Source organism: Pinus tabuliformis, chromosome 6 (assembly GCF_031772625.1).
Source record: "Pinus tabuliformis cultivar Carrire ecotype Pingquan chromosome 6, CPIR1, whole genome shotgun sequence".
Lineage (NCBI taxonomy): Eukaryota > Viridiplantae > Streptophyta > Pinopsida > Pinales > Pinaceae > Pinus > Pinus tabuliformis.
The window spans coordinates 828,545,482-828,565,799 of record NC_142292.1 but is presented as its reverse complement, the minus strand read 5'-3'; positions in this window follow the sequence as shown (position 1 = coordinate 828,565,799).

Genomic DNA, 20,318 nt, shown 5'->3' with positions numbered 1-20,318 from the left:
AGATTGACGTTCTACACAATGATGTCAGAATTGACATGGTTGCAAGCCCTTCGCATAAGTTGACGGGGTTAATTTTTTTTTGCATTTAATATCATTATGTTTCTTTCTACGAAGTATTTTCCATGAGGAGGACAGAGTATGTGAAGGGAATGAGGGTGCAGAGGAAACTGTATTGCATAGCGAGGAAATTAAATTTGAATTTGTTTGTAGTTGAGGCTCTCACATATTTAGTTGTGTGGGAGAGAAGTTGTGTAGACTTGTGATTTTTGTGAGTGCTCTGACAGTGTGTTATTACTCTTCTCAATGGTACTAGAATTGACATGTTTACAAGTCCTCTGTAAATACTAAGCGGGGAGGGTGATCAAATCTGCAAGAGTTATGATTTTATAGAGCTATGAATACTTGTGGAGGATAGGGTATGTGCAGGAGAATGAGGATGCAAAGGGAATTTTCATTAATTTAACTATGAACAAATTTTGAATTAATATTATTATGTTTCATTGTGTGGAGTTTTACTGTGTTCAAGACGGGGTATATGTGGGATAACTGGGATGCAAAAGGAACTTTGTTTGATAGGGACAAAATTAATGTTAAAATATTTCCTTTTACAGAGCTTTCCTTGTGTAGAGATTTGATATTATAGAGCTATGAATCTTTGTGAAGAACAGGGTAAGTGCGGGAGAACGAGGGTGCATTGGAAACTTCATTCGACATGGAAGAAACTAGGATGGGGTATTTGCAAGAGCACGAGGGTGCATAGGGAAATTAATGTTAATATACTAATGTTAATTTGTTTGTGTGGAGTTGTGATTTTCGTGAGTGCTTTGACAATGTGTTATTGCTTTGCCCAATGGTGCTAAAATTGGCATGTTTCCAGGTCCTTCATAAAGACTTGTGGGCGAGGAGGGGAGAACAAATCTGGAAGAGCTGTGATTTTATAGAGCTATGAAACTTTGTGGAGGATGGGGTATGTGTGGGAGAACGATGATGCAGAGGAAATTTTGATTAATTTAACTATGAACAAATTTAGAATTAATATTATTATGTTTCATTGTGCAGAGCTTTTATTGTGCACAGGATGAGGTATGTGCGAGAGAAGGGGGGTGCATAGTGAACTTCATTTGGCAGGGATGAAATTAATGTTAAAATTTTTCCATGTGCGGAGCTTTTACTGTGGAGAGGACGAAGTATGTGTGGGAAAGTAGTTGTGTGGAGATCTGATTTTATAGAGCTATGAATCTTTGCAGAGGACGGGGTATGTGCGGGAGAACATAATAATTAATATTATTCTATTTCATCGTGTGGAGTTTTTACTGAGCGAAGGACAAGGTATGTGTGGGAGAATGGGGGTGCATTGGGAACTTTATCCAATAGGGATGAAATTAGGACGGGGTATTTGTGGGAGAACGGGAGTGCATAGGGAAATCAATGTCAAACTATTAATATTAATCTATTGTTATTATGTTTCATTATGCGGACAAGGAACTGTATTGCACATTGATGACATAGTCCCTGCCTCTACTGTTAATGAGAAAAATTGCATAGAGCTTTGATTTTATAGAGCTATGAATCTTTATGGAATGAAGGATGTGTGGATGAGTATTATTATGTTTCATCGTGTATATCTTTGACTGTGTGGAGGATGTGGTATGTGTGGTAGAACGGGGGATGCACTGGGAACTTTATTCAGTAGGAACAAAATTAATGTTAAACTATTAATGTTAATATGTTATTATTATGTTTCATTGTGCAGAGCTTGCTTTTTTGAAGCTTTCCTTGTGTGAAGCCTTTACTGTGCGGAGAAAGGAGAATGTGCAAGAGAAGAGGGGTTCAGATGGAAATTTATTCCACATAGACAAAATTAATTTTAAACTATTTTTCATTTAAAACTTTTGCATATTTAGCTAATAAGGTTTGTTGTTAACATGTTTCTAATGTATTGTTTTTGTTTCTTTGGTCAGTGTTTTCTTGTGTGTAATGAAAGATCCGCGGAGGATGGGGTTTGAGCGAGAAAGCTGGGGTTTGTGCTAGTGAGTATAGAATTCGTCTAGGCGTCCACTTTTCTCTTTCACAGTAACCATTAGCGTGTTGATATTGTCAAAATTTGATAGAAACATAACAGGTGTACATATTTTATGCGAGGTTTCTTCAGTCAGTGCTCTCATAGTGAGAGCAATATAGGAGTTGCTAGTGCGGTTATCTTGTATTGTTTAATTTGAGCTCCTTTCCATTGAAAAATTTTGCAAGACAAAGGTTGAACGTGCAGAGAATGGTGTAGGTGTGTGAGAACGAGGATACAAAGGAAATTTTATTCTGAAAACACAAAATTAACTTAAATAAGAACATCAATTCTAATAAACATTAAATACGAAATATTGTTATTTCCTTTTAAATAAGAAACATTAATTTATGGCAATAAGGACTTTAATAAACATTAAATAAGAAACATCACTATTTCCTTTTAAATAAGATAGAAACTATTAATCATTAATAAGTTTCAATTTCGTAAAAATTACATCCATTCAATCAATATGATGGATCATTGACCAAATTTTTCATTTTCTCAATTATAATGTTATGTGCTAAGAATATGGGCATATGGTATCACCATTAACAACAAGTTGATCAAAGTTATCATTTTTTTGTCCAACAAGATTTTTGGTGCATTCGAAGCACATCATTTTCCCATATTGTTGGCACAAAACATTATAATTGAATAGGGCCTGTGAGGGGCTCCTCATAATAAAATGGATTCTCTTCAAAGTCACTTGGTGTGATTGAATCATAGTACACTGGTAAATAATATAGGCTCTTCCTCATTGTACTTTTTTTGTCATTATCATTCCTTTAACTTTTCTTTGTATTAATAGTGTGGCTTTATCTATTCCTGGTACGATTATTGTGCTATTTTTCTTGTCACAATTGAGGGTTGTTCTATTGGTTCTTGTTGGGTTCGTTCTATTGTTTGGTGCTTTATAACTCTAGTAGATTTGCAACATTTTCCATTTTCAATAGATGATCATTACATTAGCTATTGCATATCCAAATAGATACACTTTTGTATCGAATGTGAATGAATCTTTTTCAATTCAGCTCGAAAAGGGTAGCATACATGTGCCACCTCCAAAATTGATACCAATTCCTACTAGCATAATGCTTTTCTATTCTTATCCTCCTGATATCCAATGAGTCAAAATGGTTGTTTACGTTCTCTGCTTTCTTTCAATTCAATTGTCATTACTATAAAATTTATGGTAATTCTTTCATGTTCAAACACGATTTCCATTAGATTAATTACTGTCACTTTTGTTGTTGCATAAACTTTTAACTAAAGCAAATGATTGTACACTGTCAATATTGCATTGAAGGCATTGGGATGATTAAAAATATAGATAACAATATATCTAAGGACATGTCGTAAATATGTCATTATGTTTCCTTGCTATTAACGTATTGGCTCGTCGTTCTACACTTTTGACACTTTGCTTATCCTTCCTTATTGTGCTACATTGTGAAAATGAAAAATAAATGTATTGGAAATAAGTGTCCATTCTGCAACTCTTTTCTCACACATATCCCTTCTTCCGCACATTCTTCCTTACACATAACGATTTTTTTTTGTTAATTCCATATTAGCTGAGAGCACAACCTTTGATCAATTAATTAGTTCTATGCAACTGTTTTTCCACATAGCTATATCTGAAAAAAGTTCTAAATGGAAAAGAGTTTAAAAGTTAACTAAAGAAATTCTCTCCCTACCATGTAAAGGACCCACACCTTCGTACAACTATTAACAAATGCTTGAATGAACAACTTTCACTCCATGGAGAGAAAAAATCGTGATCGTTCAAGCATTTGTTTTTTTTCAGATTCATGATTCATTGCAAAATACATCCTCGAATTTCAATTGAGCTTGAATGACATCTCTTATTTGTATTGGCTTTCGGTGCTTTATGTTAAACATTTCGTGCTTTTGATATGATATTTAGAGATCACATTCAAACTCAATTGAAAGCCAAAGGTGTGATCTTATGCAATACCAACTTTTTGGAGAATAAATTCATCTATGGATCGACATCCTTTGCAGATCCTCCATTTCACACAGATTCAAAGCTCTATGAAATTGCTCTTCCAGATAGCTAAACTTGTAAAAGTTTTAAATGGAAAATAACTTAAAATGAAATAACTAAAAGGTAACGTACTATCAATACATGTTAGAGCAATCTATGCGTTATAGTGGAGTGGTGGAAATTTGAGTTCGATTAACAACAACAACAATCAAATGATGGAGAGGGAGGAAGGATGACTCTAAAGACCTAAAAAGGGTGAGGTGCCATAAGGCTGCTTTATTTCTAGATAGAGGAAGAATGGTTCAACCAGGAAAAAACTGAAGGGATTTGAAGGGTGAAAGATCCATTTAGGTTGTACCGTGTGGGAGCTTGATGGAAATGAAAAATTGTAATTGTTCAAGCGTTGATTGTCTTTCATATCTATGATTTGTTGCAAAATACATAGTCAATTTTCAACTAAGCATGAACACCATCTCAAAACTATATTAGCTATCAATAACAAGAAGCATCATACTACATTTCTTTATGTTCAAGATTCCCTAGTTTTCATGTGATATTTAGAGATTCCATTAAAGCTCAGTTGAAAGCTAAAGATGTGATTTTATGGAACGTCGATGTAATATTTCTAGTGGAAACTTTAAGAGATAATAGAAGCAAAAAAATGAACATGCAACCAAAAATATCAGCTACACCAAAAAATATGCACCAAAATACTAAGACATTTCATTATATTGATGGAATGGAGTACACTAGATAGAAATATATGAACCTATGCTTGCTACAGCAAGAAAATCCAAACCCAAGTGGAATCTAGGTTGCCCAAGTACTGATGAGGCTCCAATCCATGATTTTCTCTGGACCGGAATTTTACTACTTCTGATGCTAGGAGAAAATATAATTTTTTCCCTCCAAAATTCTGTGAAAATTATGAAACTTCAGCATGGGAAAACTTATGAAGAAATAACCCAAAATTCCCCAATGGGCCTGCCCAAAATATTTGTGAATTCCTCTCTATATTTCTCTCGATTTCTCTAGCCCCTTTCCAACACAAATTATCTTGCTCTAGCCCCTACAAAAGCCTTGGTAGTGACCCTTTGTGCATGCCCATAATGCATAATTACACCCTCAAAATTCTACCCCAAATCTAGCCTGCAAACTCCCTCAATCTTCCAACAAAATTCTAGGGGAGAATCCCCTCAAATTCTCAAAACTCGATCTTTCCTATATCTATTTCTCCCAAGGAGTTTGATTTCTTCTTCTGTGCCTAGTTTGCTAAAAACTGGGACAAATTTTCCCTACAATTGTCTTCGGAACAACTTTGCAATGGATGAACTCCCTAGAGTGGCAGTCAAAGTCCACTAAAGAAGGAGGTGAGATTCTCGCCCAGAAATATTTGTGCTAAGCAGCACCGGTTGAATTACCTGAGAAACACAAGCGAACTATGGTTCAAATTTGAAATTGTCCAGAAAGTACCAAAATGGATGCCTCACCTTCTATTTTACAATCGTTTCTCCTCCTTCCTCCTTACATGCTCCACAATTCGACCTCCTTCTCTCTCCTTCTTTCCTCCAAGTCGAATTCCTCAAGGGAGTTCAAATTCCCTCTTGGAGTGGCCCCCACATTCCACTTTGCAATTGATTTTTCCTTTAGCTCTAATGTTTGCAGGCTCCTTTTTTACCAAAATTTAATTTGATGCCACACACCCACTTTTCCTAAGTTTTGGCCCAAAATTATTCATCATAAAAATTGCAAAATATCAGAATTTACCTTAGTAGAATTTTATTTAGAGGGAATATTACGGTCCTCCCCTCCCAAATGTTGTTTTTCCTCAAGAAACTGCAATTTCGGGTGTTGTAATATTTTCTCCCCCTCCCATGTGGCGTCCTCCTTAGGCAGATCCTTTCGCCACACCAAAATGTCTTTAACGACTATGCTTTAGAGTTTCCTCTCCCTAGTATTCAAGATGGCCTTGGGAACCAAAATCAGGTGCCCCTCAGCATCCATAGGTGGAAAGTATGTTTCCATCGTGAGTTGTTGTCCCAAATCCTTGTTTAGGTAAGAGACATGGAATATGTTGTCTATCTTGCTCCCAGGTGGAAGCTCCAGCTCATACGCTACCTCCCCATCTCATTTGGTCACCTTGTAAAGTCCATAAAAGTGTGGCTTGAGTTTCTTTGTGCCCTTATGGTTAAGAGTGGGTTGCCTTTATAGTTGGATTCTAAAAAAGACTAAATCCCTAATCTCAAAGTGCCTCCCTACTCTGCCATTGTATGCATATAGCTTCTGTTGGTTTTGGGTTGTCTTCAGGTTATCCTTGAGAGCCCTAAGGATATCCTGGCTCTCCCATATCTAATATTTGGCCCTCGGGGTCCCGCTGTCTCCAAAAGTATTGTTAGAAAAAGTTAGTGCATCATAACCATACAAAGCATGGAATGGAGACATACCTATAGACATGTGATAGTTGGTGTTATAGTTCTACTCTCCAAGGTGCAACCACTTCACCCATGCATATTGTTGTCACGTTACATAGTTGCGCAAGTAGCCCTCCAACCACCTATTCATTATTTGTCTGACCATCCGTCTAAGGGTGATAGCTAGTGCTAGGAGTGAGCTCCTTCCCCACAAATTGAAATAACTCCTGCCAAAAACCTCCCATGAATCTGTTTTCCATGTCGCTAACAATGGTCTTAGGGAGACCATGTAGCCTAAAAATCTCCCAAAAAAATAATTCAACCACTTGTGAATCTGAATACCGAGTTGGAATTGCAAAGAAGTGCGCAAATTTAGTCATCTTGTCAACTACCACATAAATGCAATCTCACCCCTGTTCTGCTGGAAAGCCCGTTATGAAGTCCATCGAGATACTCTCCCATTTCCTCTCAGGAATAGGGAGTGGCTACAATAGGCCATTCGAGTGTGTTTTCTCCCCTTTGTTTCTATGATAAGTATCACACTTTGAACATTCCTTAGAATTTCCTTCTTGAGGCCCATCCACGTGAATCACTCTATAATGGCGATGTATGTCTTTAGGAACCCCTGATTCCATACCAAAGGTGAATCATGAGAATCTTGCATAATCTTATCCCTCAATTGGGAGCCTGGTACCAATTAAATCCTATCCTTGTAGTATATCACCTCATTACTCAGCTTGTATCAGTCATCCCCTGTTATGCCATTGAGGATCTTGCATGCATGTTAATCCTTGGAGTACTCAACCAATAACTATGCCCTCGAATATTGAGAAATTCTCATGAGCGAGAGTGTCATGGACCTCGTAGATAATGCATCTGCTACAACATTTTTCTTGCCCTTGACATATTCTTTGTTGAAATCATACGCCTAAATTTTACTAACCCATTTTTTCCGCCTCTCCTGTAGTTTTCTTCATCTCTAAGAATAACTAGAGACTATTGTGGTTAGTCTTCACTTTAAACCTGTTTCCCACCAAATACGTTTAGAACTTGGCCAATGCATGCATGATGGCCAACATTTCCTTATCATAAATGGAGTACAGTCTCTAGTATGACTCTAGCTTCCGACTCTCAAAAGAAATCAGGTGTCCTCCCTGCATAAGTACTGCCCCAATGCCCTCTCTAGAGGCATCACAGTCCAAGACAAAGGGATAAGAAAATTTTTGTAGAGCTGATAGTGGGCAGCTACACATGACCTTCTTGAGGCACTCAAAATCCTCTGGCACCACCTCTGTCCACACAAATTCCCTTTTCTTAAGCAAATATCTAATGGGTGCTTCCAGTCATGAAAATCCCCTCACAAACCTTTGGTAATAATTACATATTCCTAATAATGCCTGAAACTCTATCACATTCCTAGACATAGGCCAATCCAAGAAGGCCCCAATCTTCTCTTAGTGAACTCACACCCCATCCTACCCAATGACATGGCTAAGATATAACATCTATGTCAGTCCAAATTCACACTCAGACATATTGGCATATAGTTTGTGCTCCTCTAGGATGCCTAACACCTCCTTAAAGTGTTATAGATGCTCCTCCCACTTCCTGTTATAGATCATGATGTCATGAAAGAAAAATAAGATATATCTTTGAAGCTTCTTGTAGAGCACATGGTTCATGCAAGAGTGGAAGGTAGCTTAGGAATTGGTTTTCCTGAAGGGCATCACCAATAACTCAAAGTGCTCGTAGTGGCACTTGAATGTCGTCTTCGGGATATCCTTCTCCATCACCCGAATCTGATGGTACCCCGAACGTAAATCTATCTTAGAGAAGTACTTGGCACCTCTAAGTTCACCCTGTAGAAATTTTGAATATCATGACACATATTCACAGAGATTATCCTGATTATACACTTATAAGTGGAACATGCATAATACATAACCTCCTCTACGTTGATCATCAATTTACAGAAGCAGAAACATTCACAGGCGTACATAGAAGCATCAATCACACATATCAACACAAAATTTTCCCAGGGAAAGCATCTCGCTAAAAACCCCAACTATCTGTATATTATAGTGATTGAATCATGTAACAAAACATAGTACAATACTCCTCACAAGTACTCAGTACTATCTCCACATGCTACACACAATACAGCTCAGATCTGATCTCCAAATCTCCCCCGCTGCTTGCCTGCCTCCACATCTCAATACCTGCTCAAGAATGAATGAATTCAAACTCGTTCCAAGTTCTTATTTACCTTGGAAAAGTCACTCACACTAGGAATCACGTGAGCACAGGCTATCTACTGGGAAATTCTCATGGGCATACTCAATCTTGTACAAATCTCATGCACAACTGACAGCTACAACTCACCCTTTCACTTATCTCTACCACCTGTCTTCACTGAACTGTCCATGCACTGAGTTAACTGATGTATTCTTCAGTTGCATTATGAGTTAATAATTTATGAATTAATTAATAACTAATTCACCCAACTCATCACTTAGTCTATTGATCAGTTGGACTAAATACAACCAGTTTAACCAAGTCAAACTGAACACAACTCCATTAACTCCACCTCCAGTCCACTAAACTCAACTCACTTGAGTTCTAATTGAAGTCCTGCATGTAAAGATCAGTCATCCCATAGGTAACCACGTATTTCCTTCTAGGATCTGCATGTGCCACATCCGTAGCTCATCCTGAAGTGCTCCAAGAGAATAAGATAATGTTTATAGTCCAAATATTATTAAGGGCTAATAATATTCGACTGTTCTATATTTAGACTGACAGTCACTCCGTTGTGATCTAAAAATAGAAGTCCATCTATTTTTCCCAACATGACCAATCATCCATAAACAGCATCTTGCAACTCATAGACATGATCCATATGTCTAAAAATAGACATAGTCTAAAAATAGACTTATGCCAAAAATAGCTTGCGGGCCCACTTAGTGAAGGAGACTCCTTTCCACTAAGCTCCATCATCTTGTTGCATTCTCAACAAGCATTTCTTGTTGCACACTTTTCAACACACCCATCAACTCATTAATGTGTGGAATTGGGTACCGATTCTTCAAGGTCATCTTGTTAAGGGCCCTATAGTCAATGCACATGCAGAGGGTCCCATCCTTCTTCTTCACCAACACTACAGATGAAGCGAAGGGACTAGAAATGGGCTTGATGTGCCCCAAATCTAGAAACTCCTGTATGGCCCACTCAATCACATCCCGGTAAGCCTTAGGAAGTCTGTATGCCATGGTGATAAATGTATGTATCTAGCTCAATCATGTGCTCAAACCCTCTATATAGTGGGCTTCTTGGAAAGATGTCTCCAAAATTGTTGCATACCTATCCAATATCACCTAAATATTAGGGTATGATGGTCATGGTTGAGCCCCTGCCTTCGAGAACCTAAGACCCATATCCCATTCTATTACCATGTTGTAAATCTTCCTCCATCCTATTCATTGACACTGGTCGAGGTGGGTACGAATGCATACCCCTCAATCACACTAGCTTCCCATCCGACAATGTGGACTCCATCTCCAACCTCCTCCAGTCTATGGTGACACACCTAAGGGAGTAGAGCCACCGAACACCCATCACCACATTGATGTCTGGAATGTCAACTACAAAGAATTGATCAATCACCAAGTAGTTCCCCATAGTTGCAATCATGCTAGGGATGTATCTTGTAAATTTCATGGTCCTGTCTCCAGGCACTAGGACTGAAAATCCCTCAAAGGCCTCGGTGTGTATCCCTCTCCACTCCACCATCTAGCCATCAATGAAATTATGGGTAGCCCCACTATCCAATAGCATTGATACACATTGTCCCTACATTGTGCCTCTAATCCTCAATGTCAAGTATTTTGGCACTCACTGAAATGATGCAATAATTCCTCATGTGGGAAAGAAAGGGCCTCCTCTAGGTAGGGTAGGTGGACCTCCTCCTCTAGAAGTAAGTGGCTCACTATCACCTCCCTCTACCTCCTTCTCTACATCATCCTCTAGCTCACTATATAAAAACACCTCTATGTAATGGGCCTTTCCCTTCGTACACCTATGCCCTGGTGCCCATGTTTCCTCGCATGTGAAACACAACTTCCTCCTCTGGAGGTATCTCCTCGTCTCATCATCCAACTTCCCATGCCTTGACATATCCCTATGTGGTGGGGGCATGGTGTCTCTACATCAAGGTGAAAAGGTGGGTCGCATGGGCACGAGTGCTTTAGCCATAGGGATTGCACCCTAAAAGTCCTTTGTTCTACTCATTTCATCCTAGAGCGTAGTAGGTTTGTTCGACCTCATTAGCCCATGTAAGGGATTATCTAAGCCCAACACAAACAATAAGACTTTCCTGGCCTCCGATACATCTTACACCATCACTGACACCCTCAATAATTCTGTTATGTACTCTCTATGCTGCTTGTTTGCTTGAGCTGGGTTAACTCTCTGAAGTGTGCCTCAGGGTCTCTAAGGTAAAAAAATCTCCAACACCCACCTAGTGAATTCCTCATAAAAGGTTACGCCAACATGCCCCAACGTAGACAACCCATGGTACCACCAGCCATGAGCGTCTCCCTCCAAGTGCAAAGTAGCTACCTTAATTGCTTCCACTTCTGTCATCTAGTTAAGGTGAAAATAGGTGTCTATTTTTTCCAACCATTCCCTAGTGGTGTATTTAGAGGAGCCATCAAAATTAGGAAGGAATAACCTCCCACCTATGCGTTGTAAATCAAAATTATGCGGAGATGTTCAGTTGGTCCCTTTTCCTTTATTTCCATGCTTGAGCTAGCAAAAATCACGAAAGGTTATAGCATCGTAAAATTCTGTTCCCATAGTCTAATACTTGTAGAAATAATCCCCTAAGGGCATCTCATCCATACATGGATGCCCTCCACTCCATGCAATTAGAAACGTGGGCATAGTAGAGCCGTGTGGTCCACTGTAAGTGTGGGGATGATTATGTGGGTTGGTACTTTCATCATGATGAGATGTGCCTCAATGCTCTCCTGTAATGAACTCCCCATGGTTGCCCTTGTTAAGATTATGTTGTCTCATCTCAACCAACATCTCCCTTTTCGCCTACGTCGTATTCTATGCCCTTGTACCACCTCATTCAAAACCTTCAAAAGGGTCTAGAAGGTTGCGCCATATTTTTTAGTATACCCTATCTTTGCTCTTCTATCTCCCACTCAAGAACCTATGAATCGAGGTTGATCTACAAATCCCTTTCTCTTCTCCTGTATCTTTACCCCCGGTAAGTTACGTTCTACTTGTCTTTGGGGATCATCGAAAAGGGTTTTTCCACACAGCTAGCCAAATCAATGCTCTGATACCGCTACAATAGTCCTAATGGAAATATTAAGAGATAATAAAAGCAAAACAATGAACATGCAACCAGAAATATCAACTACACCATACAATATGCACCAAAATACTGATCCATTTGATTATATTGATGGAATGGAATGCAATAGATAGAAATAGATGAACCTAATCTTGCTACAACAAGCAAATCCAAACCCAGGTGGAATCTAGGTTGCCCAAGTGTTGACTAGGCTCCATTCCATGATTTGTGTTGGCCCAAAAAATTTTCTATTGCTACTGCTAGGTGAGAAATATATTTTTTCCCTCCAAAATGTTTGAAAATTTTGAAACTTCAACACGGGAATATTGTTGAAGAGAACTCCCAAAATTCCCTAATGGACCTGCCCAAAATATCTGCAAATTACTCTCTAGATTTATCTTGATTTCTCTAGCCCCTTTCCACCACAAATTATCCTTGCTCTGACCCATATGCAGGCCTTGCCAATGACCCTTGACGCATGCCAAAAATGCACAATTATGTCCTCAAAATTCTCTCCCAAATATGGCCTACAAACTTTCTCAATCTTCCAACAAAATTCTAGGGGAGAATCCCCTCAAATTTGCGAAACTGGATCTTCCCTGTAGCTGTCTTTCCCAAGGAGTGGGAATTATTTTTCTGCACCTAGTCCACTCACAAATGGGATGATTTTTCCCTGCAATTGTCTCTAAAACAACTCTGCAATAATAGAGATGAACTCCCCTAGAGTGGAACCCGAAGTCCACTGAAGAAGGAGGTGAGATTCCCACCCAGAATCCTTGTGCTAAGTAGCACTTGTTGATTTGGCTGAGAAACACAAGCAAACTATGGTTCAGATTTGAAATTGTCCAAAAATTCCAAAATGGAGGCCTCACCTTCTATTTCTAAAGGTTGCTCCTCCTTCCTCCTCGTAGGCTCCATGATTTCTAATCGTTTGAATTCCCTCTTGGAGTAGCCCCCATATTCCACTTTTCAATTGATTTTCCTTTAGATCTCATGTTTGCAACCTCCTTTTCTACCAAAATTTAATTTAATGCCACATACCGACTTTTCCTAAGTTTTGGCCCAAAATTGTTCATCATCAAAATTGCAAAATTTTAGAATTTACCTTAGTAGAATTTTATTTAGGGGGAATATTACAACTGACTTTGGAGATAAAAGTTCATGTAAAGAAACAAAATCTCAAACAATACTTGCAACTTCTAAATGCATTGTGCAAAGAGAAATTTGCTAGCCATTTCTATTATGTACTTAAAATCACTTGCTTAATCAACAATGTTCTCAATGTCATCTAACTCTATGTTTCTAATTTCCATGTATAATGACCGCATGTAATTAGTTTGAATGTGAGACATGTTAGATAGGATAGATCATGTACACATATGTACTTTGAATCATGGAAACATACAAAATTAAATAAATATGAAATTGTGTGATACATTGTATGGAGTGATTGATATTAAGTGGCTTTGGTCCTTTAAAAATCATTATTGTGCGGAAGGAAAGTGTGCCATAGAACTATGTGATGGGAGAGTGAATGTGAAGGTGTGAAACTATGCCATAGAAAGGTTGTGTTTCTTATTTCTGATACTTTTTGTCCGGCACAAATCATAAGAAAAAAGTCTAAGTTTTATGAAGCTTTTGTGACATAATTTTAACAAGTAATGTTTCGATAGTTGCATTAGCCAAGTATTGATTATGCATTATTTTTTGGCATGTATATTACCAATGCTTATTAGAATAGTTCATAGTTGTAGGGAGGTTCGTTACAGATATTTTTTCTCATAGTTGTTGGAATCGATAGTTTGTTCTGAGAATTGTGCATTTTGCTTGTTAGCATATGAATCATAAATCAAAAGGTCTAAGTTTTATGAATATCTTGTGATGTAATTTTAACAAGTAACATGCTGGTAGTTGCATTTGACAGGTGTTGATCATGCATTCTTTTTTTTCATGCATATTGCCAATGCATATTGGAATAGTTCATAGTTCTTGGAGGGCTCGTTACGAATGGTTTTTCTCATAGTTGTCAGAATCGATACTTTGTTTTGAGAACTGTGCGTTTTTCTCATTAGCATAAAAATTATGCACATTATATGTTTTCAAAAACAGGTACAAATTTTATGATATTTTTATAAGGCATGTTGTTGTTCATTTGTTTTGTGATTCTATATCTCGTTGATAGACATGATTTTTATGTGAATCAGTTGTATTTATATCCTTTTGCTCATTTTCCTACACATCGTTATGTTGTGCTTATCGTCGAGTAATAACTAATAGTGAATTTATAATTTTTTTGAAGTGTGATTGCTAAAGCATCAATGAACAAGTGTGCTTGAGTCATGATTGCTAAAGCATCAATGGAGAAGAATTTGTTTACTATAGAAAGAAATGGTACATATGCAATACTAAGATTGCATAATCTATTTCGTTTAAACAATTTTTCATATGTTGTGGAATATTTCCTTTTCAATACTATGTGAACTCTATTACATTTAGAGTTGGGTGAAGGAACAACAGAACACTTTAGGAATTGTTTACATGAAGGGAACGTTGAAGCCATATTATCTTACAAATGTGAATTCAATATATATGCGTTAATACAAATGCATGGTATAAATAGCCTGAATGTTTACTTGGAAAGATGACAAAATTAGCTTTAAATAGTATTGCTCGAGGAGAACGAGGACTTTGGGGTGACATATTTTGTATACATTGGTTATCAAACTAGATAAAGATTCTTATAAGATTGGTCAAATGCAACAATGAAAAATGATTTGCATTTTAATTCAAATTTATGCAAAAAAAAGTTATGACATATTGTTCCATGACAAAATTCAATTTTCGGACATTTTGAACCACTTATGTTTAAGAAAAAGCATTCAATAGGAATTAATCATGAACATATAATAAATATAACAATGTACGAACAAACAAAACATGGATGGATGCAGATAGAAAAAATCATGGGTAGACCTATGTTTAAGAGATTTTCTGGGTTCAAAAGTATTTATGGTGAAAGTTTTTTTGAAACAATATGCCAATTGATGGATAATAATAAATATGATGTTCCCTATTTGCGACGCATAATTGCACAAACTTTTTACAATGCAATCATGCATAATGATTCATTTGCGTTAAACAACATAGGAAAATACATGAACAAACATGCAATGATGCAATTTCTTAGAATAGTAGATTGGAAAGGATACATTATGTTATGAAACCAACTCACAAAAATATAGAAAAGATAGATGAACGCCTTAGAAATAAGCCTCTTCGAGGGGGAAACCTCCTTTACATTACACAAATTAACAATTCTTGGATGATACAAATGACAAGGCCTCCTTTCTATATATTGGAGTCTAAGGGGTCATAATATAATCAGAGCCGACATAACAATAATAATGTAAGGGCACAATAATAACAATAGTGGGCTTCTATGGGGCACAATAATAAAAATATGGGGACTGCATGGGTACAAAAATATAATAAGGGTGTTGTACTAATAACAATAAGGGGTTACACTAGTAGTATAGGGGCCTAACATGCCCCTCTCCTTCAAAAGTGTTGTCCTTAACACTTGAGTAGTTCTTGATGCTTCTTGTATTAAATTCTTGTCCTCCCATGTGGAATCTTCAGCGGGTAAGTTCTTCCACTTGATGAGATTCTCAGAAATTGATCGATTTCGTAGCTGTCGGGTTCTTGTTTCTATGACTGCTCCAGGTTCCAATATGATTTTTCCTTCCTCTTCAAGTTCTGGCAATATTGTTTGAATTGGGATATTCTGCAACTTTTGAATGAGTGGCCACACTTCATTGTCCTTCTTCCATTCATCCCTTGCTTCATTTATCCAATATGGTTGGATAATAGAAATAGCATAAAACAATGCTTCCACATCCTCATCCTTTCTTAGAGTGCATCTACAACAAAAATTTTCTTCCCTTTTCTGTAGATGATGTCAAAGTCATAACCCAACATATTTGTGACCCATTTTTTCTGTTATTGTAAAGATAATATTTGTTCTAAAAAGTATTTAAGACTATCATGATCCATTTTTACCTTGAAGTGTCTTCCCATTGGGTAAGGTCGCCATTTCTTAAGTGCATGTAGTATTGCCAACATTTCCTTCTCATAAATAGCTTGCTTGAGATTTAGCTGTAAAAATACCCAATCACCTACATCAAAACTTTTTTCACTACAATGTTGATCTACCTGTTGTTTCATTCGATTCTGCACCAAAGTGGCATTATCCTTTAAAAGTTGAAAACTTGTTGTTGATGCTCGATGTGATCTTTCACTACTTGAATCTTTTTATTCTTGATATGTCCTTCTATCTTGAGAGTTGAAGAGTGGTAATTTCTTCCAATGCTTTACAAGATATGGTCAGATTCATTTCTTGATGCTCGATGTGATCTTTCACTTCTTGAACATTTTCCTTCTTGATATGTCCTTTTATCTTGATAGTTTGAGGAGTGGTAATTCCTGCCAATGCATTACAAGATATGGTTGGATTCATTTCTTCTTTGTCGATGTGATCTTTCACTTCTTGAACTTTTTTCTTCTTGATATGTCCTTCTATCTTGAGAGTTTGAGGAGTGGTAATTCTTGCCAATGCTTTACAAGATATGGTCGGATTCATTTCTTCTTTCTCTGGGGTTGGGTCCTTGCATATATCCTCTTCTTTTGATGTTTCATGATCCTTTTCTTCCTCCTCTTCATACTCTATGTAAAATAATTTCTTCTCAGCACACTTATGACCTTTAGTGCATTTGCTATCACAATTGTAACAAAGCCCTTTTTCTCTTTTTTCTTCCAATTGTTGTGATGTAAACCTTGTAGGTTTTGGAAGGATAGGAGAAGAAACGATTCCATAATTATAGTCATGAGTGGTGGGATTCCTTGTCTCCATAATTTCGCTTTCAATTTTTCTTGCCCACCTGAATGCCTTCTCCAATGAATCAGGTTCCCAAAGACGAACCTCATGTTGAATGTTATCGTTTAAAGTACCTATGAAGACATCAATCCTTTGCTTCTCTGGAATATCATTTACCCTTATATTCAATTTTTGAAAGTCCTCAATGTGCTATGCAATTAAACACTTTTGTTTGATATTTATCAATTGGCTAAAGAAGGTGTTTCTCTTTGTATCCTCATAATGTGCTATCATTTCCTCCGTGAAAATTGACCACATGACAAGTGGTTTACGAGAACAAAGCCCTTTACACCATAAAAATTGATTTGGTTCTAAATAATTAGATGCAATACATACCTTTTGTAATAGTGGTACACCATGTAGATCAAAATATTTCTCCATTTGTAGTATCCAATTTACCAGATCCTTGCCATCAAACTTCCTCATCTTGCTTTTTCTTGATTTTAGGAGCTCGATCTTGAAACGACTATAACTCTGTAATTTTGTATCTTCCAGTTCTAAAATCGTGAACTGTAGTAGCCCTCTGTGTCCTCTTTCCAATGCCACTAGTCTGATTGAAATTGGATTCTCCAAGAAAGCGTTATGCACAATCTCCCAAGATGACCTGATTATATACCTTTTCAGAAGATCGAACTTGTATGAAGTGCCACATGTCACTGTTTTTACCTTCGGATATAAAAAATACAAACAAATAACTACAGTTTGTCCTCTTTTTGTAACTTCTTACGAAATTTCAATTTGATGCTCAGAGAGAATGTTATGATGATTTTTCCAAGGTCACCTGTTTAAGATGTAATTTGGGAGTCTGCAAAAACCCTAACTTCCTCAGATCATATATCCGAAAATGTAGCAAGAAAAGATATGAAATTCATACCCGAAGTTTATACCGATTTCTTCTCAAATGGGTTTTTTTTTTAGTTTTTGAAACTTCGTAGTGAAAACGTTATAGTGAAAATTCCTTGATGGCTTGTTTTAGATGAAATTCTGGAGCTTGCAAAAACTATAACTTCCTCAAATCATATCTCCAACAATAGAGCGAGACAAGCTCTGAAATTCTAACTCGAGGTTCAGCAAGATTTCGTTTCAAATGGGTTTTCTTTTTAGCTTTTGAAACATCACCAGAAAAAGAGTTATAGTGCAAATTCCACGATGACCTGTTTGGTGCAGCGAAACCCTAAAATCCACAGCTCTGATACCAAATGTTATGAAACCAGCTCACAAAAAGATAGAAAAGATAGATGAACGCCTTAGAAATAAGCCTCTTCTATGGGGCAACCTCCTTTACATTACACAAATGAACAATTCTTGGATGATACAAATGACAAGACCTCCTTTCTATATATAGGAGTCTAAGGGGTCATAATATAATTAGAGCCGACATAATAATAGTAATGTAAGGGCACAATAATAGCAATAGCGGGCTTCGATGGGGCACAATAATAACAATATGGGGATTGCATGGGTACAACAATATAATAAGGGGGTTGTACTAATAACAATAAGGGGTTACATTAGTAGTATAGGGGTCTAACACATTATGCAATTAGCAATGCCACATAAAAAAATGAAAATAGATGGTGGCCTTTTTGTTTATGACTAGATATGGTATATCTTGAACATAACTATATGCATATGGTCCGCTGAGATTGTAGATGTTTTGGATGAATTTTGTGGGTTTGAGAAAGACGCAATGAAATTCCATGTTATGCAATTTGGAACAAGTATAGGTCATTTGCATTATGAACCTCTGAAAGAGATAGTACAAGAAAAAAACATTTCACGTTCTATAGAAGCAGTTAACGAACAACAATGTATAGAAAAATTAAATAAAAAACATAATGACATTAATACGAATGACTTTGAAAACATGAACCTAAATGAAAATGGCATAGAAATTGACACATAGTTTATCAATGTAAACAAGAGATTGTGACTATAATTGTATCGAGTCAAAAAATACATAACAAACAAGGACGTTTTCGAAACAAGTGTTCTTAGAAAAATGTGCAAGCCATTAAACTCTAACTCTAATTACATGGACATTGATGAAGATACTATGGAACTTAATACAAATCTTGTTAGTATAAGCAAGAGGCCACGTTCTTCGTTGCATGAACTCTAAAAATACATAAGAAACAATAATGTTATCGAAACAAGTCGGATTGCAAGACAATCAAAGCGGTGAAAGTCAATACAGAATAGCATATTTGCTAATAAACATAAAGAATCGTTACAGAGGTTTGAGTATACATCTAAAACAGTGGCTAAACAACAATATTTTAATAAAATACAAGATGTTCATGTTTATGATTGTGCAATATGCATTAAAACTTGGTTTAAAAGAGATGTCTTATAAAAACAAATCAACAATGTGTCCAAAAGTAAGTGCATGTTCCAAAGATGTATAAAGGCATTAGACAATGACAAAGTTCTCAACTTTGCAGTTCCAAAGCAAATTAGTCGTAGCATACAAATTTCCATAGTGAAATAACTTTATGAATTGGAGGAAATATTAATATCATTAAAATTACCAATTTTGGAAATACGGGAACTTGGACAACGTTTTATAAAACCACAATTGACACTGTCTGGTGGACTAATCAATGTACCTGTTGGGATATCTCGAATTCAAATTTCACTTCCTCATGACATAAATGAGTCTAGTACTGTGTTCGTGGCAATTAAAAGACATTTAATGTTTAAAAGCATATTTGTTGTAGGGTGAATACATGTTCATGAAGTCATGAAGGAATTGAGACAATTGTGTAAAACTGCACTCTATAGACTAGAGAATGTCAGAATAAATGAAAACAATAAGCAAAACTTTGATCAAAACAAATATGCATATGCATGCGAGACAGAGTTAGATACAGAAAGCAATGATGATAACGATTAACATGATCAAGATTCGGTAAAAAATACATTATTATATGGTTTTATCGATTCGTATAGTATTTATGGTATTCATAATAATCAAATAAAAATTACTCCGAGTGAAGGCTATAGGCCTTTGGGCATATTCAAAGATATGTATTTGGAAGAGATGAGTTTTCCCACACTGTTTTATAGGAAAAATGATTAGAAAGTGTTGTGAGAAACTTTACATATCATGATATTTCTCGGTGGGAAGTTTTGCATCAATATCATGATTTTGTGTATCATATAACAAATTTGTTTTACAAAATAGTGCGAATTATTCTCAATCAAGTATTCAATTGTATTTGGATTCTTATAAGAAAAGGATATTTAAAAGGAAAAAACCTAATAGCTAAAGACGTTAAAACAAAGGTGAATTTGAAACACATTATTACATCGAACATTGCCTATATGGATCTTAGAATAATATGGACATCATTGGACTATTTTTCACAATTGTGCAAGAACTTATATGCAATGATCTAACATTTAGGTCCACTGACTTTTTTTGTTTCGTTTAGTAGTGTTGAACATACTTGGGAGCCTTTAGTAAATTATTTCCAACAAATACATCGATAAAAAAATTTGTTGACTAAAAATGGGGTAGAGGAAGATGATATTGA